General features: G+C 44.5%; 1 long non-coding RNA gene across 1 annotated transcript in view; it reads right to left on the bottom strand.

Annotated features, from left to right (window-relative positions):
- Positions 1 to 1,069: 1,069 nt before the first annotated feature.
- LOC137546798 (uncharacterized) overlaps positions 1,070 to 26,551 on the bottom strand; it is a 355,227-nt gene continuing 329,745 nt past the window's right edge. Inside the window, exon 4 of the long non-coding RNA XR_011026377.1 lies at positions 1,070 to 1,140. This is a non-coding gene — a long non-coding RNA (uncharacterized lncRNA). The remainder of the gene's footprint in view (positions 1,141 to 26,551) is intronic.

Below are 26,551 nucleotides of genomic sequence, written 5' to 3'. Positions count from 1 at the left end.
CAGCGCGTAATAGCGCAGCATCCGCTCTGTCTATTTCCTGATGGGCGTGGCCACGCCCCATGATGTCACCGCGCTGTGCGTTCCAAGTGACGCACCAGCACCATGCCATAGTAATCTGTCAAGCGTACTTGTGCGTTCCAAATGATGCACCGGCGCTATAAGTAATATATTGAGAGCAGAGTATCTTTGCCCATATTGCGGGCTAGTAATACAGTAAATAAATACAGTTAACCAGCTGAGCGGTCTGGACGAGCTCAGCTCGTTCATCACCGCCGGAGGCTGCCGCTCAGGCCCTGCTTGGCCGATTTTCATCAAATAAAAAGCAGCACACGCAGCCGGCACTTTGCCAGCCGCGTGTGCTGCCTGATCGCCGCCGCAGCGCGGCGATCCGCCGCGTGCAGCGGCGAAAGAGGGTCCCCCCAGCCACCTGAACCCAGCGTAGCCGGAACAAAAAGTTCCGGCCAGCGCTAAGGGCTGGATCGGAGGCAGCTGACGTCAGGACGTCGGCTGATGTCCATGACGTCACTCCGCTCGTCGCCATGGCGACGAGGTAAGCGAAACACGGAAGGCTGCTCATTGCGGCCTTCCGTGTTACTTCTGGCCGCCGGAGGCGATCAGAAGAACGCATCCGGAGCGCCCTCTAGTTGGCTTTCATGCAGCCAACTTTCAGTTGGCTGCATGAAATAGTTTTTTTTAATTGAAAAAAAACCCTCCCGCAGCCGCCCTGGCGATCTTAATAGAACGCCAGGGTGGTTAATTAATGATAAATATTAAATTTCAAAATGAACTGTAGATATGTATATTTGGAGAGAACACTTGTGAGCAAATAGAAGAAATGCAAATCAGATAGCGCCACCTAGAGGTCTTTTAACCAATTGTAAAGTTCTATCTCATTGTGTATTGAATAAATATATATAGTTCATTCTTATGCCAAAAATGGGTACAAAAGTGCATACTTTGTGACAATAAAAACATTACAAACCACTACAAACATAAGTGCATAAAAATTATAAAAAACGTTTTGGTTAAACTATCTATAACAAATTAAATAAATTCCATATATGTTGAAAACGTGCTTGGTGCAAACATATTGAAGTCTATTGGATTATATCATCTTGGGTAAAGGTGTTCCAGTGCAATCTATAAAAAATAATAAAATAAATAACTATGTTTACAATTATATAAACATGCTTATAGCAACTCTGATCCGCATCCTATATCACACCATTAAATCATTCGGTGATCTGTGAATATATGTATCAAGACTGCTACTCACTAACAGTCCGAACAGACACATTCATGATAAATTAAAGTGACGTGCATAGTGACAAATAAATAATAATCACATCATGCTGTTTACTCACTTGCAGCATATGTGATAAAAGTGTGATATCAAATGAACCATAATCAAGGTATCTGTGCTTATATGTAAATAACACAAAGTGCTACGTGCAATTCAAAGTGCTAGTTTCACCTCAAAGTGAGCTGTGCATAAAGTGCTATTATAAAAACTATTATAAAGACAACCATAGATGTTGCTTACCTATAAAATACCCATTAAGGCAAATCCTGACAGTCCTAAAAAACTAAGACATAAGAATATCAAAATATTAAAATCGAACTACAAATGATTTAAACATCAAAACATGATAGAACACAACACGGGGGTATCTTGGGAAGTCACGCAAACCTCCAGTTGAAGCCGGAAATCCGGCGAAACCGGTCGAGGGCGCATGTGCTGCGTCCCGGCCTCCACCCGCCTTCCGTTTGGGGATACACTCTGCCTCTCCATCTCTGCTCGGACATCAGCAACTCTGCCACATGCAGCAGAGACCAGCCGGTCACTTTGCAACAAGTCATGGTGCATGTAAGCAAGCCCTATGGGCATGGATTTCTGCAATACTTCCACTACTATGCCAGCATCTGAGCGCTTTATCTGCTTGCCATTCTATACCAGCTTGCAAAACATTTCCTCTCTGCATGAAGCTTACTAACATGAAATAATCAGTATTATGAACTCTTGCTGCTTGTCACCTGTCCATCTGTGCAGAAGTTGGATATGATTATGGTTGCTGGACTGCATATATCTGAACCAAATTTCTTTGATGTGCTCTGCTGGGAACTGCCTGTGCATACTGTCTGTGCATACTGTCTGTGCAACTGTTTGTGCACTTTGCCTGGAACTGTCTGTGCATACACTGGTTTGTCAGCCTAGCTGGACGTGCTTGCTACATTTATTTAAGTCATTTCAACAACAAGGACACTGCTTTGCTGATTGTTTTTCCCTCTAAATACAGCGACCATGAGGAGTTTGATTGGCTAATTGTGGCCTCAAGATTCTATCTAAGCTTCTATTTTTTGTCCGCTAGTGCTCAACAATTGAACTTCTGCCCTTGTGGCTGGAACACCAATATTGTGACAGTTACTGTTCTGCTGATGAATATTTTCTCTACACAGGCTTGGTACCACTGCTGGCAGACTCTATAGAGGGGTACAGGGCCCCCCCGGGTGGTTGTGGTAGGGGGTGCGGGGCTATCTTTTTAAATGTTTGATACAATTGGATTAATAAAGTTACCTTTTAGATATAAGAAATTATTGTTCTATGTGATTTGTACTCAATCGGGTCATACCTACTTTTATTATTATCTCATTGTTTTTGGATTGTTGCACTACATTAGTGGGATGACCCGAGTGTCTACAAATTGAACTAACCACTCATATCCCCCGAGAGATTAATACCCAGTTTGCTTGGGCTAAGTTTGACTCTCAGAGTCAGGGGGTGTCGTATTGTGAGTCGAGTTTATTGATGGTCATCATCCCGCAATGTTGCGGTGGGCTACTCTCTTGGCACAGGTGGAGCGTGAATGTTCTCAGACACAGGGCAGTAGGGATGCACAACAACTTATTAATGGAGGATTCAGAAAGCTAACTAAATTGTATGAGAGGAAGTCGAGACTTTGGTGGAACCTTAAGTACAACAAAACCTATCTTGATGACCAGATTGCCCCCCTTTGGTTACGTTTTCAGGTGTTTCCACACCGCCGTAATTTAAGTGAGAATTTTAAAAAGAGATGGGAAAAGAATTTTGAGTGCTGTGCCAAAATATGCCTTACTCTTATGAATGAACTCGATACGGATGACTTGGCGGCCCTAGAGACTGAGACAGGCAAGGTATCTGATTCCTTAGAACCCTTTAAAGGGGACCCGCTATATAAAACCAGAAACAAGGAACTCGAGAAACATATAACACAGTTTAACAAAAAGTTAGTTGTACAGAGAGATCAAAAGGTACTCAGAGATAGGACGGCCTATAAAGTCGGTACAGCTTATCACTGGAAATTTCCAAAAGATAAACTGAGACCTCGTGGACCGATAGGTGGCAAACCACAGCCGCGTCCTTCGGTGACAGAGGAATCTGATTCATCAATAGAACCGGTTAGTACAGTGTCAGAAAGTTCTGTATCAGCAGGAGAGGGCTCGCGCAAACACGACACGAGGTCAGGGCGCGATCCCTCTAAATCTGCTAAACAGAAAGAGAAAGATAAAAAATCTAAGAAAAACGGGTCATCATGCCAAGTAGGTGCGGAGGACGTGGGAACAGCCAGAACGGCAAGGGGTCCAATGGACAAGGCTTGTGCCATGGCTGCCCCAGTAGATTCTATTTCAGCTTCATCCTCTGGTTCTGCTTTTTTAGCCAATGCTCATCCAGTAAGGTGATTGGGGGTCCACGGCCGGGGGAGCAACATCCAGACCCATTGGGTCTACAGGTTATAAACTTAACAGGCGAAGCGGTTCCTCAGCCCTATCTCACTCTGTTGTCTAGGGGTTTGGGCTTTTGTCCCACTCATAATGCTGATATTTTTGAGACTGTGGTGGATCTTCACCTTTTTGGTCGAAGGATTCTACTACAGTCTCTGTTGGGGACACACCCAAGCAATTAACTTTGACCCTTGACGACAGACCATGGACGGATGATGATTTGCTTGCTTTACAGTCCCTACAGGAATTAGCATTGGAAAGTGCGCCTGGGGATATTGACCATATGGGGGCCGACCCTTTTGGCTTTGGACCCCGTTTTCACCTACCTAGGCTGGATGACGTTGGCCTGCGCAATAATTCTAAAAAATTCCCTCCCTTCACCCTGATTCCGAACCTTAAAACTTTTATCAATGTCGTAGAGAAGGACCTGTTGAAATTTAAAAATCAAAAAACCACTACTGACAACTTAAGTGATGAAGAACGACAAATTTTACGGGAAATAATCGATAAGAACAACAAATGGGTTATTAAACCCTCGGACAAGGGGGGCAATGCCGTTATCATGTCGGTGGAGTTGTACAGAAATATGTGTCTGGAGATTTTAAACAAACGTGATTGTTATAGGAGGGTCCCCATGTCCAGGGCCACCATGTGCCAACGTAATCTGTTTTCAATAATTGATGATGCAGCAATAAGATCGGTGATCGACGAGAGTACGGTGAAAATTTTTTATTTTTTTTTTATCAATCTTTTTTTTTTTTATTGAAATAAGAAAAGACAAATACAGTAGCGAATTATATAAAACATAGGTACTATTAGAATAGCAAGCAGGATGAATACAGTTATCTTCACAATGAACGCAAGTTATACAGGGGAAAGGTTCTCAATGCCATAGTGGCATAGTTCACCCTGTAGATCCAATAGGCTCGCTAATCCATGTATAATGATGAACATAAAATAAGATGTAAATATGGCAGCACTTCCATATTAGGAAAAAACAGACAAAAACAAACAACACAGACTTATAACTGACCAAATAGTTAAATTACTAACACAAACCAACAGATACCAAAATATCATAGTGAACACATCCCAAACCATCTAAGCTAATCAAAAGGTATTCCATAAACAAAAAAAAATTATGGGGGCTTACGATTACGTGACTGGAGCCACAATGTCATATCCCAGTCCTCCCATGGACCCCACAGCTCGCCATGTGCCTCGATATTATCATGGCTTCTGGCCGTTAGATCTTCCAATCTCCTAACATCATTAATCTTATCTATTAATATTGTTTTACTAGGAATCGTTGTGGATTTCCAAAATTGGGCAATTAACCTCTTTGCTGCAGATAATATATGTAACATAAGCTTCCACCGCTTACGAGGGAGATTCTTAACAGGAAGGCCTAGAAGTGCGTTAAGCGGATGCAGGTCTACATGGGTTTCAAAAACTTCTGAAATGAGTAATGAAACAGTCTCCCAAAAAGGTTTAATTAGAGGACAGTCCCAAAAGATATGCATCAGCGAACCCACCTTGTCCTTACACCTCCAACAAGTTGGTGAGGTATTTGGGAACCAACGGTGTAATTTCTCTGGAGTCCTGTACCAGAGCAAAATAATTTTATAATGGTTTTCTTTGTGGATTGAGCATTGCGTGGATTTAGCGATAGACTGCCAGATCTTGGACCACATTGGAGCTGTGATATCCATAGAGAGGGCCCGAGACCAATATTCCATGTACCTGTGGGAAGGTAAAGTGTCTGCTGGGAAAGCACAGAGAATTTTATAAATAGAGGAAATTAAGTGTGTCTGCGTCGGGCCATTATTGCATAGACTTTCAAACGGGGTAGGTGAGGAGGTAAAGTCTGAATTTCCTAAGGATTTAGCATAATGTTTGATTTGATGAAAATTGAAGCGTAGGGCCGGAGTTAAATTGACCCGTTGGGAGAGCTGGTCTGCAGAAACAAATGTTTTTGAAATGGGATCTAGAAGATGCCTAAGTTGAAAGATATTGCCATCTGACCAACCCTTAACTACTAAAGATGATGAGCTATTAGGGATCAATGGATTAAAAATTACATTAACTAAGGACGAGGGGTTAGTAGTAAGGGGAAACTTTGATGAGCAGTAATGCCAAATATTCTTGGTAAAATGCATGGTATGGAGGAGAGGGTTGACCGTGTCAGGGAGTCTTGATGACCAAAGGAGAGAACACGGATGAACAGGGGCTAACCAAAGTTTTTCAATTTGCATCCATTTAGAAAATGCGTGCAATTGGGTCCAAGAAATCACATGTCTCAAGTGGGCAGCTAGATAGTATTTTGTGATATCAGGAACGCCCAGACCTCCGTGTTCTCTCCTGGTCAGCATAACCGAGCGTGGGATCCTAGAGGATTTGTTTAACCAGATATAATGGAGGATATCTTTTTGCAGGGCCGTTAAGGTCGTAAAAGGCACTTTTACCGGTAGAGTTTCGAAAAGATATAGTAGTTTCGGTAGTATAGACATGGATATGCTACAAATTCTACCGAGTAGGGATAATTTGAGGGGAGACCAGGTTTTCAATAGGCGCCTCACTTCTGCTAACAACGGGATATAATTAACCGAATAGAGGCTGTCGTAGGTAGAGGTGAGATGTATACCCAAATATTTAATTGAAGATGGGCACCAGCGATATGGGAAGGAAGCTTTTATAATGGAGGCCATTTCTAGAGGAATATTAATCGGGAGTGCCTCTGTCTTAGAGGAATTAACTTTGTATCCAGAGAGGGCACCAAATTCGACTAGAATCCTATGGAGACAGGGAAGAGTAGTCAGGGGGTTAGTCAGAGTAAGTAAAATGTCGTCTGCAAATAACGATAATTTAAATTGTTTAGAACCCACACAAATTCCCATGACGTCTGGAGATTCCCGAATAGCTGAGGCCAGTGGCTCAATGCATAGGACAAATAGAAGGGGCGATAAAGGACAGCCCTGTCTAGTCCCGTTTTTTATTTGAAAGGGATCAGAGGCAACCGAGGGCAGTTTGATTTGGGCCGTAGGGGCTGAGTATAAAAGGGAGAGAGCTGTTGCAAAAGAACCCGAAAAACCCAAATGCTTCAGAAGGGAGAACATGTAAGGCCAACTCAGCCTGTCAAAGGCCTTTTCTGCATCTAAACTAAGCAGCAAGGCTGGTGTCTTAGTATGGTTCACAGAATCAATGAGAGAAATTGTTCGCCTAGTATTATCCCCCGCTTGTCGAAAGTATGTAAAACCTACTTGATCTTTATCGATCAAATCTGGAAGGATACTAGCGAGCCTAGTCGCCAGAATTTTGGTAAACACCTTGTAATCGGTATTAAGGAGAGCTATGGGACGGTAACTACCGCAAGCTGTCTCGTCTTTACCTGATTTCAGAATAACACTGATGAAGGAGTGACCAAAATACTGTGGACAATCTAAACCGCTCATCAGGTTGTTAAAAAGTCTGACCATATACGGTGCCAGGATGTCTTGGAAGGTCTTATAGTAAACATTAGGAAGCCCGTCTGGGCCTGGTGCCTTATGTAGGGGTGTTGCTTTAATGGCCTCTAACAACTCCGCCAAGGTTATAGGAGCGTTCAGAAGATCTTGGTCTCCCTTCTGAAGCTTAGGCAGTCTGCAACGAGATAGAAACTGATCCAGTTTATTGGCATCAAATGCAGGATGTCTACCCCTGTCAAGACAGGAGTAAAGATCCTTATAAAATTTACTAAACTCGTCAGCAATATGCTGGGGATCATAGAGAGTTTTACCACCAGGTGTTACAATTTTATCCGGTATAGATGCAGAAGTATGCCCTCTCAGCATTTTGGCCATAGGAGTAAGAGGTTTATTTGCTTTTTCATAATAATATTATCTGGACCATAATAGGGATTTATTTGCCTGAGCTAGCTGTATGTCTTTCAATTCATTTCTCATTTCCAATAGCCGCTTCAGAAAGTGTAACGAAGGGGTTTGGGCATATTCCAATTCCACTCTGCGTATACCCGAGGTCAGTGCCGCGCTCCGCAAAAGCCTTTGTTTTTTCTTATTAGATCCAAGAGCGATGCACTGACCTCTAATGTATGCCTTATGAGCCTCCCACAGGATGGATAGCTTATCCACCGAACCCTCGTTTAACTCAAAGAATTCCCGCAGTGAGGATTGCAGCTCCAATTTGGTGTCTTCATTGAGCAGAAGAGATTCATTAAGTCGCCAATGAAATGTTTTCTTCTTGAGTAACGAAGTGGTAATTTGAAGCGAAATAGGGGCATGATCGGACCACGTAATGTCATGGATTTCTGCCGTAATCATACATCTAAGAATAGGAGCAGAGACCAAAAAATGGTCTATTCTAGTATGGGTTTGATGTACCGGCGAGTAGAAAGTGAATCTCTTTTGGTTTGACAGTGCAATCCTAACTGCGTCTAGGAGATGGTATGACCTAATCAGTTTGCGGAACGACTTGGCTAGATTAACAGTGGCTGCTGAAGGTGCTGATTTATTGGGTGATAGCCAATCAAGGCCTGGGGAATGAATAACATTAAAGTCTCCACCAACAATGACAGCAGCACAGTCCATGTCCTGCCAGAAAGCTAGTACCTTTGAAATAAAGGCCACCTGTCGCTCATTAGGAGCATAGAGATTAATAAGCACAAAGGTTAAGTCTCCTATTTTACATTTTAAGATAATATAGCGACCTTTGGGATCTAATTTAGTGGATAACACTTCAATATTCATGTCCCGTTTAAACAATATGGCTACTCCTCCCTTACCTGTGGGGCAGCTCGCTGTATAGTGGACAGGGAAATGTTTACTGGCAAAGGTGAAGGAGCCACCTCACTTAAAGTGAGTCTCCTGAACAAGGATTATATCTGCCTCTGACTCACGGAATTGCTTAAGAGCTAAAACCCGCTTCTTGTTAGAGTTCAGCCCTTTCACATTATATGATACAAGCTTCACCATGGTGTATGTAATAGGTGATCACATTCAGAAATGTCAGCAGAAAAACCAGGTGTGCATATATAGCATTGGCGGAATGAGATGGTACAACATAACATTAGAATTTTAAACGTTTGGTCAGTCAAAGATAAGTAAAAATAAGAACAGTAATTACTCAACAGATAGATCAAGAACATAGACATTTGGATAGGAAAATAAGAACTTTGCATGACCTGAGATAGCCATGACAGTATGAAAAACAAAAAAAAACACTCTGATTGTAGTCTAAACCAGGGCAAGGGGTGGCGAAGCCAACAACCCATAGGTGGAGGTGTGACTGGCAATGGGTGGAGGTGCCCAACTCCCGCCCATGGCAAACAGTGCGTAGGACGGGCTCCAGTAATCACAAAAACTGCGTAGATGAAAACATTACTTCAAGTGTCCATATCAAGATGGCGAGGAGAGGAGCGTCTGGACACTCTAGCCATTTTTGGGGGAAGAGCCGACCAGTCTTTCTGAGGAGATCTGGCATGTTTCTGAGACATCAGCGATTTGTAATCCTTCGGGAGGGAGGGGAGACCCAACTTATCCAAGAACTTGTCAGCTTCTGAAATGTCTCTCATAAAATGCTGCACACCATCTTTGCGAACCTGCAATTTGAACGGGAAGCCCCATCGATATGGAATTTTATGTGCTTGCAGAATAGACGTCACCGGCTGTAGAGAACGACGCTTCTCAAGGGTGGAGACAGCTATGTCATTGAATACCTGAATTTGGGCCCCTTTAAAGTCCAGATGTGGAAAATTCCTTGCCGCCTTCGCCAGTGATTCCTTGCTGTCATAGTAGTGAAAACGTACCACAACATCTCTAGGTTTAACTCCTTGCTGAGGCTTAGGTGCAAGAGATCTATGGGCTCTGTCCAACCTCCAATCTGCGTCTGGGATAGATGGCACCAATTGCTTAAAAAATTCCAGAAGATACTTAGGGAGATCTGCATCCAAAATAGTTTCAGGGATACCTTTAAATCGCAGGTTTTGACGTCTGTCCCTATTCTCTTGGTCCTCCTGCTGCATTTTCAGTAGCGCAACATCGGTTTTCAAAACTGCATTTTCTTCCTCCAAAGCATTAGCATAGTCCACTAACTGATCCATTTTAGTCTCAAGGTGACTGGTACGGTCACCGAGAGACGTTATTTCACCTCTCAATTCAGAAGATAACTTAGATAGTTCCGCAGCCAGAGAGAGCGTAAATTTACTAAACAGCACATTCAGCCTATCATCCAAGGCTTCCAAAGTAAGTAAGTTTTGTGGGGCCGAACTCTCTGGGGTGACTTCCGACATGATCTTGGAGTGATGAGTGGGTGTGTCCCTTTAAGGGTGCAGCTTGTAGATAGCAGGTGATAGCAGAAGGAGAAGTGGAAAAAAAAAGTATATATTTATATGTATGGAGGCAGGCAGGAAGAAGGACAGGAGCCTCTGAAATGATAGAAGGGGGGGATAGTGTTCCAGACCCTCACACCACAGTCACTTACCCCCACCGAAGATGTAGATGGAGCCTAAAGAAAAGACTCCTGCAGAGGCTAGAAGCGTCAGGAGAGGGTCAGGGTGGGTGCCAGCAGTCCAAGATCTCCCCACAGAAGCTCCAGCAGCAAAAAAAAAAATTGCGGCCTAGTCGCCCCAATGAAGCCGGGGGCTAGATTTGAAGCTGCTGCCGCGATCGGGAGGCCTCTGGCGCGGTAGTCCGCGGAGGTAAGCGGATCTCCTCCAAACTGGATGGGCTGGGTGCTAGAGGTACTGGGAGCCGGGAGAGGGGCCTCTTCAGGTAATCAGGCGGCCAGAAGCGGAGATAGAGGCCCTAAAAGCCACAGGTGAGACACGAGCTAAGGAGCTAGGCTGCCATCCACCACGGTGCCAGGCCACGCCCCCACGGTGAAATTTTTGAAGGTTGATAAACCTATCCTTCCAACTTTCTATGCCCTGCCGAAGGTCCATAAGAGGTTGGAAAAACCTCCAGGACGCCCGATTGTTTCAGGTCGAGGATCTCTGACCGAAAAGGTCAGTATTTATATAGATCGTTATCTTCAACCGCACGTTCAGGCACTCCCATCATATGTTCGTGACACGTCGCACCTTTTACGGATGTTGGAGGGGCTGCAATTGCGCCCTGGCACATTATTGGTGGCCCTGGACGTGGAGGCCCTTTATTCAAGTATCCCCCATGCTTTGGGTATTCGGGCAGTGGGGACATTTCTGGGTGAATTGGGTGTGCAATTTGTGGCGCACAACGGTCTTTTACTTGCCCTACTTGAATTCTTGCTGACCAACAATATTTTTGTTTTTGAGGGGTCCCACTACCTCCAGGTGCAGGGAGAGGCGATGGGGACCACTTGCGCCCCCTCGTATGCTAACCTGTACCTGGGGGAGTGGGAACGTGAGCTTTTTTCTGATGATGGGTTCTTGAGGTACCTGTGCCACGTTCTGTCGTGGCACAGGTACATCAACGACATCATCGTCTTCTGGACAGGGGGGCAAGACCTCCTCACACAATTTGTTGGGGCTCTGAATGTCAACTCGAGGAACCTCAAGTTTACTATGCAATCTAGCCCCTCGGAGATCCCCTTGATATCTGCATACTTCTGGACAAAGACGGAAACATGTCCACGAGTTTATATAGGAAGACCACAGCTACAAATTCCCTCCTAAGGGCAGATAGTTTCCACCCGATCCACACCGTGAGTGGGATACCTGTAGATCAGTACCTCCGTGCGAGACGGAATTGCTCAGAGGACGGTACCTTTAAAGTTGAGGCCGCTAAATTAAAAGAGAGATTTAGGGAGAGGGGATACCCCGAGGGGACTCTCAGAAGGGCATTCAAAAGGGCGGAGGCAAGTGACCGCTCATCCCTTCTTGCAAATAAATATCATGATGCACGGGACAAAAGAGACACCTTGCGCTTTTGCACTAAATTTTCAACCCAACACCAACAAATCACACAGATTATTAACAAACACTGGCACATTCTCACTAATGATATGAAATTAAGCAAATATGTTCCGGAAAGACCCCGTTTCTCCTTTCGACGAGCACCCTCTCTTAGGGATAGGTTGACAAGTAGCCATTTCTTGAATCCTTCAATTACATCTAAACATTGCAAAATTCTGGGCACATACACGTGGGGGCTGCACTATGTGCAGGTACATGCAGGTCAGTCGGAATGTCAGGCTGCCAGATGGTAGAGACTGGTCATTAGCACATTATGTTAATTGTAATACCACTTTAGTTGTATATGTTATTGTGCCCATGTGGTGCATTCTATATCGGGAAGACCAAACGTGAGCTACGCTCTAGAATTTCTGATCATGTGACGAATATAAGGAGCAAAAATATGTCCAGTCTCACCCCGGTGGCCAGGCATTTCAAGACCATGCATGCCGGCAACCCCACCATTATGCGGGTGATTGGTCTGGACCGTATTCATGCCTCTCCTAGAGGTGGTGATATAGACAGACTCTTACTACAAAGAGAATCTAGATGGATTTTTGACCTGGAGGCAACTTCGCCCCCGGGTCTGAATGAAAATACAAGCTACGCCTCTTTTTTACCAGCTTAAGCCCTGCTTTCCCTGTTAATACAGGGATATGGTGTTCTAGTCCATTTCCGCTCCTGGCCTGTTTCTGAGGTGGTACTGCCCGCTGCTCAAATTGCTGGATGAGCAGTATGTGAGGTTTATTTGAAGCTTTGATTTGGAAGGCTTCACAATTCTATGGGGACATAGATGTTTATTCAAAAAGTATCGGTGACTCTGTCACTGACTTTAAATAGTCCCCATAGTACTCAACAGAGTTTAACAGGTATTGTTGACCATTAATCTTATGTCAGATTATTATTTTTGTATTATTTTTGTATTATGATTCTTTGTTTATTTTCTGTTTAGTTTTATGGGATCTTGTGGATTTACCTCGGGGTCAGGGTATATGTCTCCCTCGCTGCTGTGGCTTCGCCGGTGTCCTGTCTCGCTCGCCCCCTTCGGCGGTGCCGTGCGGTGTGGGTGGGGCCGGCGGATGTCGGGTCGGCGGGCGTGTGGCTTTGTCCCCCCTTCCCGCCGGTGTGCTTCCTGGTGTCCACCCGCCCTTCCCGCTCCAGCTGCCGGGCGGATGGGCGGGGCCTGGCGGACGCGCCGGCGGGTTGCTATGGTGACCTGGCATCATGTCTGCCCGCTCCGCCCACTCGCCCGACATTGGGGGCGTGCGCGGCCGGCCTCCTGGTGACGTCGTCCAGCTGGGGGATAAGACCTTCCCGGGGGGTATCTTGGGAAGTCACGCAAACCTCCAGTTGAAGCCGGAAATCCGGCGAAACCGGTCGAGGACGCATGTGCTGCGTCCCGGCCTCCACCCGCCTTCCGTTTGGGGATACACTCTGCCTCTCCATCTCTGCTCGGACATCAGCCGGTCACTTTGCAACAAGACAGTCATGGTGCACGTAAGCAAGCCCTATGGGCATGGATTTCTGCAATACTTCCGCTACTATGCCAGCATCTGAGCGCTTTATCTGCTTGCCATTCTATACCAGCTTGCAAACCATTTCCTCTCTGCATGAAGCTTACTAACATGAAATAATCCGTATTATGAACTCTTGCTGCTTGTCACCTGTCCATCTGTGCAGAAGTTGGATATGATTATGGTTGCTGGACTGCATATATCTGAACCAAATTTCTTTGATGTGCTCTGCTGGGAACTGCCTGTGCATACTGTCTGTGCATACTGTCTGTGCAACTGTTTGTGCACTTTGCCTGGAACTGTCTGTGCATACACTGGTTTGTCAGCCTAGCTGGACGTGCTTGCTACATTTATTTACGTCATTTCAACAACAAGGACACTGCTTTGCTGATTGTTATTCCCTCTAAATACAGCGACCATGAGGAGTTTGATTGGCTAATTGTGGCCTCAAGATTCTATCTAAGCTTCTATTTTTTGTCCGCTAGTGCTCAACAATTGAACTTCTGCCCTTGTGGCTGGAACACCAATATTGTGACAGTTACTGTTCTGCTAATGAATATTTTCTCTACACAGGCTTGGTACCACTGCTGGCAGACTCTATAGAGGGGTACAGGGGCCCCCCGGGTGGTTTTGGTAGGGGGTGCGGGGCAGGCACATTTTTTTGGGTTATCTTTTTAAATGTTTAATACAATTGGATTAATAAAGTTACCTTTTAGATAGATATAAGAAATTATTGTTCTATGTGATTTGTGCTCAATCGGGTCATACCTACTTTTATTATTATCTCATTGTTTTTGAATGATAGAACACAAGAAGTGGGAGTCACTATCGGGGTGTTGCATAGAGAAGATCTGCATTTTTTTGTGTTGCGAATGACAACCTCCACGATCATTCTTGGCATGCCTTGGTTACAACTTCACTCACCTCAGATTAATTGGGCCACTGGTCAACTAACGAGCTGGTCTTCCCATTGCTTTCATCATTGTTTAGCGAAGGTAACCTTGGGTGAGACCAAGATTCACGTGGAGGGATTGCCAGATCAGTATGCCGAGTTTGCGGACGTGTTTTGTCCTAAGTCCGCCGATAAACTTCCTCCACACCGTCCTTTCGATTGTCCTATCGATCTCCGGTCTGGTTGTATGCCCCCTAGAGGCCATCTCTACAATTTATCTGGGCCGGAAAGGTTGGCCATGCAGGAATACATCCGTGAAAACTTAGCCAAAGGGTTCATTCGCCCTTCCCGGTCGCCTGCTCGGGCAGGTTTCTTTTTTGTAAAGAAAAAGGACGGAGGCCTTCGGCCGTGCATTGATTATCGGGGCCTGAATAAAATCACAGTAAAAAATCGCTATCCCTTACCTTTAATAGATGATTTATTTACTCAGGTCACCAATGCTAAGATTTTCTCAAAATTGGATTTGCGGGATGCATACAACCTGGTACAGATCAGAAAGGGCGATGAGTGGAAGACAGCCTTTAACACACCCGATGGGCATTACGAGTACCTGGTGATGTCCTTCAGGTTGTGTAACGCCCCGGCCGTCTTTCAGGAACTCATTAATGAGGTGTTCAGAGAGGTTTTGAGCAAATTTGTCCTAGTATATCTGAATGATATACTAATCTTCTCAGCCAACCTCTCAGAGCATAGGGACCATGTCAGGTTTGTGTTACACAAGCTAAGACAAAACATGTTATATGCCAAGTTGGAGAAATGCATTTTTGAGGTAACATCTGTAGCCTTTCTGGGGTACATAATTTCTACCTCAGGCCTTTCTATGGACCCTGCCAAAGTCTCTGCTGTTCTGGAGTGGCCTTAGCCAGTGGGACTGAAGGCTCTCCAGAGATTCTTAGGGTTCGCTAATTACTATAGAAGGTTCATAAAGGGGTACTCCACAGTCATCGCACCCCTCACCAGTCTCACAAAGAAAGGGGCAGATACTAACCACTGGTCCCCCGAAGCTCTTGCTGCTTTCTCCACTCTAAAGGAATTGTTTTGTACTGCACCCATTTTGAGACACGTTGACATCTCCTATCCCTTTATTGTGGAGGTAGATGCCTCAGAGGTTGGGGTAGGGGCTGTGCTGTCTCAGCGTTCTGGGTTGCAAGGGAGGTTACACCCATGTGCCTATTTTTCCCGTAGATTTTCACCCGCAGAGAAAAACTACGTTATAGGCAACAGGGAGCTCCTAGCCATTAAATTGGCCTTTGAAGAATGGCGTCATTGGCTAGAAGGAGCAGAACATACGATTATAGTTTACACTGATCACAAAAATTTGGAATACATCAAAGGGGCTAAGAGATTGAGTCCCCGACAGGCTCGGTGGTCACTGTTTTTCTCAAGATTCAGATTTATAATTACGTATACCCCGGGTAGTAAAAATGTTAAAGCAGATGCTTTATCCAGATGTTTTGAGCCAGAGACAGCACAGCCCTCAGACCCAGAGACTATTCTCCCACAGAAAGTGGTGTTGGCAGCCACAGAGACCTGGAGGAACTGGACTGAAACTTTAAGTCCCTTCCAGCAGAATGTCCCTGAGGGAAAGCCTGAAGAGGTCATGTTTGTGCCATTGCCATTTCGTCTCCAGATATTGCAGCTGTTCCACTCCCACAAAAATGCTGGGCATTCTGGTGCCACCAGAACACAGGACCTTGTTGCTAGGTGTGCTTGGTGGCCTTCATTGGCAACTGACTGCAAGGAGTATGTGAGAGAATGTGCAGTGTGTGCAAGAAGTAAACCCTCCCGTCAGGCACCTGTGGGAACATTGCAGCCTTTACCCACCCCAAGTGAACCATGGACCCATTTGTCCATGGATTTTGTGGGTGAACTCCCGAGGTCTGAGGGCATGTCGGTCATTTGGGTGGTAGTCGACAGATTCAGTAAAATGGCCCATTTCGTGCCCCTGAAAGGACACCCCTCGGCCCAGGAGTTGGTCGATCTCTTCATCCTGCATATCTTCCGGCTACTTGGCATTCCGGAAAATATAGTGTCAGATCGGGGAGTCCAATTTATTTCTAAATTTTGGAGGGCATTCTGTCATCATTTGGGCATGGAACTGTCGTTTTCGTCGGCCTACCACCCACAGACCAATGGTCAGACCGAGAGAATTAATCAAACTCTGGAACAGTTTCTAAGGTGTTACGTTGCGGGTGCACAAACTGATTGGGTCAAGTTCTTGCCGTTTGCAGAATTTGCACACAACTTGAAAAGCTCTTCTTCTGGATTCTCTCCATTCCAGGTGGTAACAGGAAGGTTGCCTAGGTTCTCCCCACTGCCAGTAGCTTCTACTCCATTTCCAGCTTTAGAGGCTTGGCAAAAGTCTTTTAAAAACATGTGGGGAATTGTGAAAAAGAATCTAGAGAAGGCTTTTCAGAGTCAGAAAGGACAAGCTGACAAACGTTCCATAGAGTGGAAGTTCCGGCCAGGAGACCTGGTCTGGGTGTCCACTCGTCATTTGGCTTTAAAACAGCCTTCACCCAAGCTAAGACCCAGATTTGTGGGTCCTTTCCCAGTAACCAGGAAAATCAACAATGTTACTTATGTTATTGACCTTCCTGCCAGCATGCGTGGTGTGAGATTGTTCCATGTATCCCTGCTTAAGCCAGCAGTGCATGTAGATTCCACTCCTCCTCCCCCTGTGATGGTGGATGACCAACCTGAGTATGAAGTGGAAAATATTTTAGACTCACGTATTGTACAGAATTCAGTACAGTATTTGGTTCACTGGAAGGGTTATGGCATTGAGGAAAGAACATGGGTACCTGATTGCCGCATGCATGCGGATGAATTAAAGAGGGAATTCCACGCCCTACATCCTGAGAAGCCGGGTAGGAGCTGTCCGGAGTCCACTCCTCAGGGGGGGGGGGGTACTGTGAGAAAACGCGGAAAAGCCGCCACGTGTGTTCAGAACAAGGCGGCTGATTCCGCGTCCAACGCGGCGGTTTGCACGCGTAGGCCTACATCTACCATTATGGTGGAACGCGTAGAAACCACCGCATGCCCTGATAGCGGTGCGGCTGGTTCCGCGTCCAGCGCGGCGGGTGGTACACAACACATGGCTGGTGTGGCTGGGACTGATAGTCCACACAGGTTCAGAAGGACGCGCTCGCTGAGAGGCAGAACTTTTATGACAGCCAGAAGGGAGTCAGCTGACGATTCAACCAGTTCCCATTGGTCCAGCACTTAGGGGAGGTGCTGGAGAGCGCTGTGCTATATATACTGGGTGCTGTTCATTCACTGGTTGTCTGCCGTTGCGATCACTACGTGGAAGCACTCAGACCTTTTGTTAGATTCTGTGTTACCAGTCGTTATATCCAGACTAGTTCCAGGGTGTTGATGATCAAGGACCTCACACCCAGATTAGGGACTTGTGTTACCAATCTGTTATACTTCAGACTAGTTCCAGGGTGTTGATGATCACAGACCTCACACCCAGACTAGGGAATTGTATTATCATTCTGTTATACTTCAGACTAGTTCCAGGGTGTTGATGATCACGGAGCTCACACCAAGACTAGGCATTGTTTATTATCTGTTATGACCTTCTGCTTTCCTGATTACTGATTTGGTACTTCGCTATATCTGATATTCTGTTGCCAAACTCTGCATGTCTTAGGATTACTGAATCTGTCTCCTGTCTTTGTACTTATCTGTCCGTGTGTTGCCGACCTGGCTTGCCCGACCTCGAGAGCTATCTCCCTACCTTAGAGATAGTTAACAGATCATTAGTGACACTCTCCTATTGGTGTCACTAATGCTCTGGTCCTTCCATCTCCTGGCCTGGCTCCTCCCTTCGGGAGATTCTCAGGTTACTGGAAGGCACTTGTTCTCTTTGGCAGAATAGCCTACTGCTCTGATACCTGTTCTCCAGGTATTGCTCTCAAAGTATTTACTGTTGCACCAAAACACTCATACCTCTCTGGTGTCCAGAGGTTAGCGATATATCTGATTATCGGTGATACTGCAGATCATCAATAATCGGGTAAATATTTGTATTCTTGGTGATACTGCAGATCACCAATAATCAGATCCTCTCTGTGTTACACCGATCGTTACACTGACTTTGAGAAAAAGTCGCCCTGTGTAATACAATGTAACTATGGCAAGATGGATATCATTTTAAAGCTCTCTTTCTCCTCTTTCTGACGACACCTAAATCGTCGCCCTACGCCATTTTAGTTTTCTCTATTTTCGCGATCGAAATCGCGGCCGCGGCAAATTCAATCGCAAAAATAGCAAAAACTAAAAGGCGTAGGGTTTATATATCATTAGAAAGAGGAGAAAGAGAGCTTTAAAATGATATGCATCTTTCCATAGTTTCTGCACTGCTCGGAGTCCCTTTAACCATGTCAATGCCGGCAAACATAAAAGCTTGTGAATGTCGCGATTTCGACGGGAAAATCGCGGCAACAAATCCACATGCGGTTGCCGTTTCTATGCGGATTTTTCCGTGAAATCGCTTGCGGTTTGTACAACGTGATTTTAACCATGTCAATGCTGGCAAGCATTGAATGGGTTTTTAAGCGGAAACGGCGGGAAAACTGCAAGACTAAAATGCTTGCAGTTTTCCTACTTAGTTACATTGCCGATGAATCGCGTGCAGAGTGCGAATTCTGATGGGTCTGACGTGCAGATTTTTTCTGCATGACAAACCGCACAGAATCCCGCACAAGTTGAAACAGTCCCATCCACTTTTGTTGTCTATGCGAATCTCCATGGAAGAAACGCATGCAGATTCACTCTAGTGGAAACGGGCCCTAAGGCCAGGCTCACAGTGAGAGCAGGAACGCAATGGAATGGGAAAGGGGGAATGCGCACAATCCACACGTTGCAAACAGTCAATGAAAAGTATTCCTCCCTGTATTGTTTAACACGTATGTTATCCAGTAAATACACTGCATGGAGTGAGTTGGGATGCCGCACTCAGACCTCAACGGCCACACTGTGAACATTGCATTAAAGTGCAACTATCTGTGTAACAATGCGGCCATTACCACACACTGCAATGCCCCACTGATTTTGGCCTTAGTGAATATGGCCCATAGTGTGGACGAATCGTGGTGGAGGATAAAGCCCAGCACAAGATGCTGCAGGAAGCAGCAGGGATAGGTGTAGTTAGCTGCGTGCACGCCAAACGTAGACAACAATGTTGGTTCAAATTCAGATGATTGAAGTTCGGAATCCTGAATCTGCCCGTCACCACACTTCAGGCTGATTGGAGTTTCCGAATTTCAGGAACTCAAATTCAAGCACCAACACTAGTAGACAACGATTCCAAGGAAGTGGAGTGCAGGAGACCCTGCATGCTTAAAATATGCCTTTATAGGTAAAAACCTAAAAATAGGTGGTGGGGTGGTTGAAATAAAAACAGCCTGCAAGCTGTTCCATGGTAGGTTACCGTATTGTCAGTGTTAGGCCTTTGCCTACTTTTATGTTTGTACCAATGGAAAATAAAGGTTCATTTTGTGTATGAAGTGCCTCCCTTTCTCTCTCCACTTTCTTGGAATAGTGAGAATGAACCGTTAGGCTAGGAACTCACTAGCAGTACGATTCTAAGCTGTTACTTAGCACTTGTGATTTGAAAAGCTCTTGCTAATGTAATGCTATGTGTGTGTGATCCCACTTGAGCAATGTTTTTTTTTTAATTCCCCCATCGCAATGCATTAGCAATAGCTTTTCAAATCACAATCTCTTAGAAAAGCGCTGCTAGTGGGTCCCAGGCCTTAGTTCTCCTTTCATGCTATGCAGGTAATGATATCTATATGTGGAATAGTGGATATTATTAAGGAGAGACTAAAGCAAACAAAGCTTGCTATTTTTACCTCCTAGTTCGCTTCAGTACTCTCATTAGATGTAAACCGCCGCAAAATGAGCGATTTAGACCCCCCAAATCCCCAGGGGACAATCTGGCTGGTGCTTCCTGAAAGAGGCAGAGATTTCAGCTGCAGCTCTGCCTCTCCTGATGTCAATCGGTGGCGGTGCCTCTCGATAGTTCCTCCTATCGTTCTCATCCTAAAGTATACCTGAACTGAGAGGGATATTCAACCGGAAAATGAACTTACCTGGGGCTTCCTCCAGCCCCTCATAGGGCATGAGTCACAAAGCTTTTTCATCTGTTTTCACCTTATCTGTATTACATTTTTAACCCATTCGCGTTCCGTCGTTTTCACGTGAGAAATGTTCACCTCCCACTTTATCACTACTTATCACAATGAACTGATCTATATCTTGTTTTTTCCGCCACCAATTAGGCTTTCTTTGGGGGGTACATTTTGCTAAGAGCCACTTTACTGTAAATGCATTTTAACAGGAAGAATAAGAAAAAAATGGAAAAATTCATTATTTCTCAGTTTTCAGCCATTATAGTTTTAAAATAATACATGCCTCCATAATTAAAACTCACGTATTGTATTTGACCATATGTCCCGGTTATTACACCGTTAAAATTATGTCCCTATCACAATGTATGGCGACAATATTTTATTTGGAAATAAAGGTGCATTTTTTCCATTTTGCATCTATCACTATTTACAAGTTTAAAATAAAAAAAATATAGAAATATTTCATCTTTACATTGATATTTAAAAAGTTTAGACCCTTAGGTAAATATTTACATGTTTTTTTTTTTTTATTATTATTGTAATGTTTTTTTTTTATAGTAAACATTTTATTTGGGTAGTTTTGGGAGGGTGGGAGGTAAACAGTAGAGTTATAATGTAAATGTGTGTTAATTTTTATTTTTTCTTATTTTCAGTTGTAGTATTACTTTTTGGCCACAAGATGGCGGCCATGGGTTTGTTTACATGACGTCACTCTAAGCGTAACACACGCTTAGAGTGACGCAACTGGGAGGGAACCGCCAGAAAAAGCACAGCTTCCGAGAGAAGCTGTCGCTTTTTCAGCGAGGGAGAGGAATCAGTGATCGTGCACCATAGCCCGATACACTGATTGCCTGGCTACCGAATCCGCGGCCGGGAGTGCGCGTGCACGCACGGGATCGGCCGCGGTAGCGCGCATGGTTCCTGGACGTAGTTTCTACGTCCAGAAACCAAAATAGGTTAAGCTCCTAAAGAGCAAAACTATAATATAACTATAATATAATTAAGGCAAGAAAAGTACTGTAATATGGAAATTAATTTAATCCATAACAACTTTATTTTGCTTGTAAATGTGCTGAAAGGTTATTTTTATCAATTGGGTAATAAATAAGTCATTTATGAGAAGTTTTGTGAATAGAGCCCATAGTAGGTGAAGTCCCTTGCCGTCCTCCAGGCTTCCTCCATTCTGCCACCAGTGATTCCGTTAGAGCGGTGGCTTCAGCCAAAGATGTGGGCCAATGCACATGTCTGTCTCGCTCGTGCCCCTGTTGCTGTAAGCGTTCTGCGCATGTGTGGTTCTTGAAAGATTGAAGTGTGCAGATGGTTTACGGCAACGGGCAAGCTGAGGGGTTGCTCATGCACAGTGGCCCATGACTTCGGCCAAAGTCGCCGCTTGAACAGAGGGAGCCTGGAGGGCGCGGAGGGACTTAACCAACTACGAGGGGCTGGAGGAAGCCCCAGGTAATTTCATTTTCCTGTTTTAGTCAATACTTTTACCTGAAGACCCTGAACAGGCATGCTGATCAGGTGTTTCTGACGGAAGTCGGACTGGATTCGTTTCATGCTTGTGATTCAGACACTACTGCAGCTTTAGAGGTCGGTAGGATGCCAGGCAACTGGTATTGTTTAAAATTAAATAAGTATGGCAACCTCCATGTCCCTCTCAGTTCAGGTGTACTTTAAGACCACTTTCAGACAGAAGACTGAACTTTGTGCTTGCTGAGCAGTTCAGCGTCCTATCTGCCACCCATCATTGCAATTTGGGTGCAATTTAAATGCAGCCGCATTCCAGCTGCAGTAACACCACGCCAGTCGTCGACACGCGGTGGTGTTACTCGGGGGCAGAGGCCCACGACATATCGAATCTGAGCATGGTGTCTGTGCCTGCACTCACATCTGACTCTGGGTGGCAACCTGTCTAGCACCAGTACCGAATGCTAACAAGCTGGAGAGCAGTTCACCGCCTCTGAGTTGCCCGACTGAAAAAGGCCTAAGGGGAATGAATGGGAAGGGGGGGGGGGAAAGCAGCACATGGGCTGAACTGCCCAACGGAAATGCAGTTCAACCTCCAACATTAGGTGGGTGGATTGGGGGGGCACCAGGGCAAGCACGTTTTTTGCTTTATTTGTAAATGGATCTCGTGCTGAAATCTATTAAAATCGATGTGTAGAGTGTGGCAATGACAGATTGCTCTCTAATTAGAGAGATATCTATTGGGCACTTCGAGAGAAAGTCTGCCAGTGTACGACAGCCTTTAGAGAGGGCTTAACTGGCACATTGCACAAGGTGAACTAGATCTGGAAGGTTAATGATTGATACCTGTCAGCTGATTAATCATGAGCCTTCCCAACCTGATTACCCCATACAAAGTTGAGGTCTGCTTAGGAGAATTCATTCCTGCTTCCAGCAGAGCAATAAATTGCTTCAGAGTCGTAATCCTCGCTCCTTAGGTGGAATACAGTCAGCAATAAACCCTTAAGGTAGCCATACACTGGTCGATTTGCCATTAGATTCGACCAACAGATAGATCCCTCTCTGATCGAATCTGATCAGAGAGGGATCGTATGGCTACCTTTACTGCAAACAGATTGCGAACCAATTTCAGCCTGAAACCGTTCACAATCTGTTGTGGTGGTGGTGGTGCTGCCGCCGCTCCCCCCGCCCACATACACGCATACATTACCTGCTCCGCCGGCGCGACTCCAGTCCCCAGGTCACCGCTGCTCCATCTCCACTCTGGTCTCTTGCCCCGGTATGCTTTCCTTCTTCCTGCCCGGCAGGAAGTTTAAACAGTAGAGCGCCCTCTACTGTTTAAACTTCCTGCCGGGCTAGAAGAAGTAAAGCATGCCGGAGACCAGAGCGGACATGGAGCAGCGGTGACCGGGAGGACTCGCGCCGGCGGAGCAGGTAATGTATTTCCGCTCTATTGCGTCGGTCGTCGGGCACTCGAACGCCGCTAGCGACGCGCTCCCTACCCGCAGGCGATCGATGGTAATTTTCCGCACGGAGCGATCGACGGGATCGGACGAAATGGATCGAAATTCAGCGTGTAGCGCGAACGATTGGCAGCAGATTCGATCCCAGTGATCGAATCTGCTGTCGAAACGGCGGCAAATCGGGCCAGTGTATGGCCAGCTTAACTTACAGTGAGAGCTAGTAAAAAGTGTTTTGTGCTGTCATTGAACTAATGTAAATATTTGACCTCGCTTAAAGGGACAGTTAATCGGGGAATGCGGAGAAAGCTACCTGTGGCCAGTCCTGTCGGCAAAAACGAAACTAGCTGGCAGCGGGGGACCAGAGGATTAGTGAACTCATTTTTTTTCTGGCTTAAGTGTCCCTATAATGGGTAACAGGTGATAGCTTTCAATGGATTAGTTTGCAATAGTGACATTGTTGCATGTGCAGTTTATCTTGGTATTATATCCAGGGTTGTCTGTATTGAAGTGTGGCTGTTGTCCAACAAGTGTATGGTTTTTTTTTTTAGTATTCTTCAGACTGGGAAAGTGGACCTGAACTCTTGCACAGGACAGAAGGAAAACAGAAATGCAGTCTGCATGTATCTAGAGAGTTTAGCCAGGCTAATTTCCCTTCATTTATATCTAGTCACAAGTTGTAATTTGATCTCTCTGCTGTTAGCTGGCTGCCTCGGCAGAGCAATGAAATGCATTGACAATATATTTTGTTATTATTTCAAACCCCCTTATTTAATGCATTGACAATATATAAGTACTTCCAGACACACCAACAATGAAATATTTTAACTTACTGGCAAGCAACAATGAAATATCTTAACTTACTGGCAAGATATGACAGTAGTATAGTAACAACGCATTTTAAACATGTAAACATTAGTGTAGAATGCTTCCAATATCTGCCAATATCTGTATTTACAAAAAAAGGTTACTCACAAACGGTTGCAACCTGCAGAGTAAAAATCAGGGGCATATTTAAAATCATTTAAATACACCTCTGAGCTTTAATTGTGGCCTCCACCTCCCCTATAGCCAAAACCTCTTCTCTCCAAATTGGTACTAAGAAATGTAAAGTGTACCAGAGCTGTTAAAATACAAAGAATAGATACCTACCCGGGGCTTCCTCCAGCTCCATAGGCACGTCTGAGTCCCTCGCCGTTCTTTCCGTAGTCTGCCGTTCAGCCTCAATAAGCACCGGTAACTGGTTCAGTCAGGATCTTTTGCCCCGGGTAAGTATCGATTCTTTTTTTTTTTCGAACAGCTCTGGTTTTCTTTAACTATGGTTGTCAACCGTTCAGGAGAAACCCTTTTACTAGCAATATGTCCATTACATAAATGCATTGACAATATACAAGTACTTCCAGACACACCAACAATGAAATATTTTAACTTACTGGTAAGATATGACAGTAGTATAGTAACATAGCATTTTAAACATGTAAACATTAGTGTAGAATGCTTCCAATATTTGCCAATATCTGTATTTACAAAAAAAAAAGGTTACTCACAAACGGATGCAACCTGCAGAGTAAAAATCAGGGGCATATTTAAAATTATTTAAATACACCTCTGAGCTTTAATTGTGGCCTCCACCTCCCCTATAGCCAAAACCTCTTCTCTCCAAATTGGTACTAAGAAATGTAAAGTGTACCAGAGCTGTTAAAATACAAAGAATAGATACCTACCCGGGGCTTCCTCCAGCTCCATAGGCACGTCTGAGTCCCTCGCCGTCCTTTCCGCGGTCTGCCGTTCAGCCTCAATAAGCACCGGTAACTGGTTCAGTCGGGATCTTTTATGCCGGGTAAGGATTGATTCTTTTTTTTTCTAACAGCTCTGGCTTTCTTTAACTATGGTTGTCAACCGTTCAGGAGAAACCCTTTTACTAGCAATATGTCCATTACATAAATGCATTGACAATATATAAGTACTTCCAGACACATGAACAATGAAATATTTTAACTTACTGGTAAGATATGACAGTAGTATAGTAACATAGCATTTTAAACATGTAAACATTAGTGTAGAATGCTTCCAATATTTGCCAATATCTGTATTTACAAAAAAAAAGGTTACTCACAAACGGTTGCAACCTGCAGAGTAAAAATCAGGGGCATATTTAAAATTATTTAACCACTTGAGGACCACAGTCTTTTCGCCCCTTAAGGACCAGAGCCTTTTTCTCCATTCAGACCACTGCAGCTTTCACGGTTTATTGCTCGGTCATACAACCTACCACCTAAAGGAATTTTACCTCCTTTTCTTGTCACTAATACAGCTTTCTTTTGCTGCCATTTGATTGCTGCTGCGAGTTTTAGTTTTTATTATATTCATCAAAAAAGACATTATTTTGGCAAAAAAATGACTTTTTTAACTTGCTGTGCTGACATTTTTCAAATAAAGTAAAATTTCCTATACATTTGAGCGCGAAAGTTATTCTGCTACATGTCTTTGATAAAAAAAAAAACCATTCAGTGTATATTTATTGGATTGGGTAAAAGTTATAGCGTTTACAAACTATGGTGCCAAAAGTGAATTTTCCCATTTTCAAGCATCTCTGACTTTTCTGCGCACCTGTCAGGTTTCATGAGGGGCTAAAATTCCAGGATAGTACAAATACCCCCCAAATGACCCCATTTTGGAAAGAAGACATCCCAAAGTATTCAGTGAGAGGCATGGTGAGTTCATAGAAGATTTTATTTTTTGTCACAAGTTAGCGGAAAATGACACTTTCTGTCAAAAAAAAGAAAAAAAAAAGTTTCCATTTCTTCTAACTTGCGACAAAAAAAAATGAAATCTGCCACGGACTCACTATGCTCCTCTCTGAATACCTTGAAGTGTCTACTTTCCAAAATGGGGTCATTTGTGGGGTGTGTTCACTGTCCTGGCATTTTGGGGGGTGCCTAATTGTAAGCACTCCTGTAAAGCCTAAAGATGCTCATTGGACTTTTGGCCCCTTAGCGCAGTTAGGCTGCAAAAAAGTGCCACACATGTGGTATTGCCGTACTCAGGAGAAGTAGTATAATGTGTTTTGGGGTGTATTTTTACACATACCCATGCTGGGTGGGAGAAATATCTCCATAAATGACAATTGTTTTATTTTTTTTACACACAATTGTCTATTTATAGAGATATTTCTCCCACTCAGCATGGGTATGTGGAAAAATACACCCCAAAACATATTATACTACTTCTCCTGAGTACGGCAATACCACATGTGTGGCACTTTTTTGCACCCTAACTGCGCTAAGGGGCCCAAAGTTCAATGAGTACCTTTAGGATTTCACAGGTCA

The sequence above is a fragment of the Hyperolius riggenbachi genome, chromosome 2, assembly GCF_040937935.1.
Source record: "Hyperolius riggenbachi isolate aHypRig1 chromosome 2, aHypRig1.pri, whole genome shotgun sequence".
Lineage (NCBI taxonomy): Eukaryota > Metazoa > Chordata > Amphibia > Anura > Hyperoliidae > Hyperolius > Hyperolius riggenbachi.
The sequence above is the reverse complement of the archived record's forward strand: the minus strand, read 5'-3'. Positions and strand labels throughout refer to the sequence as shown.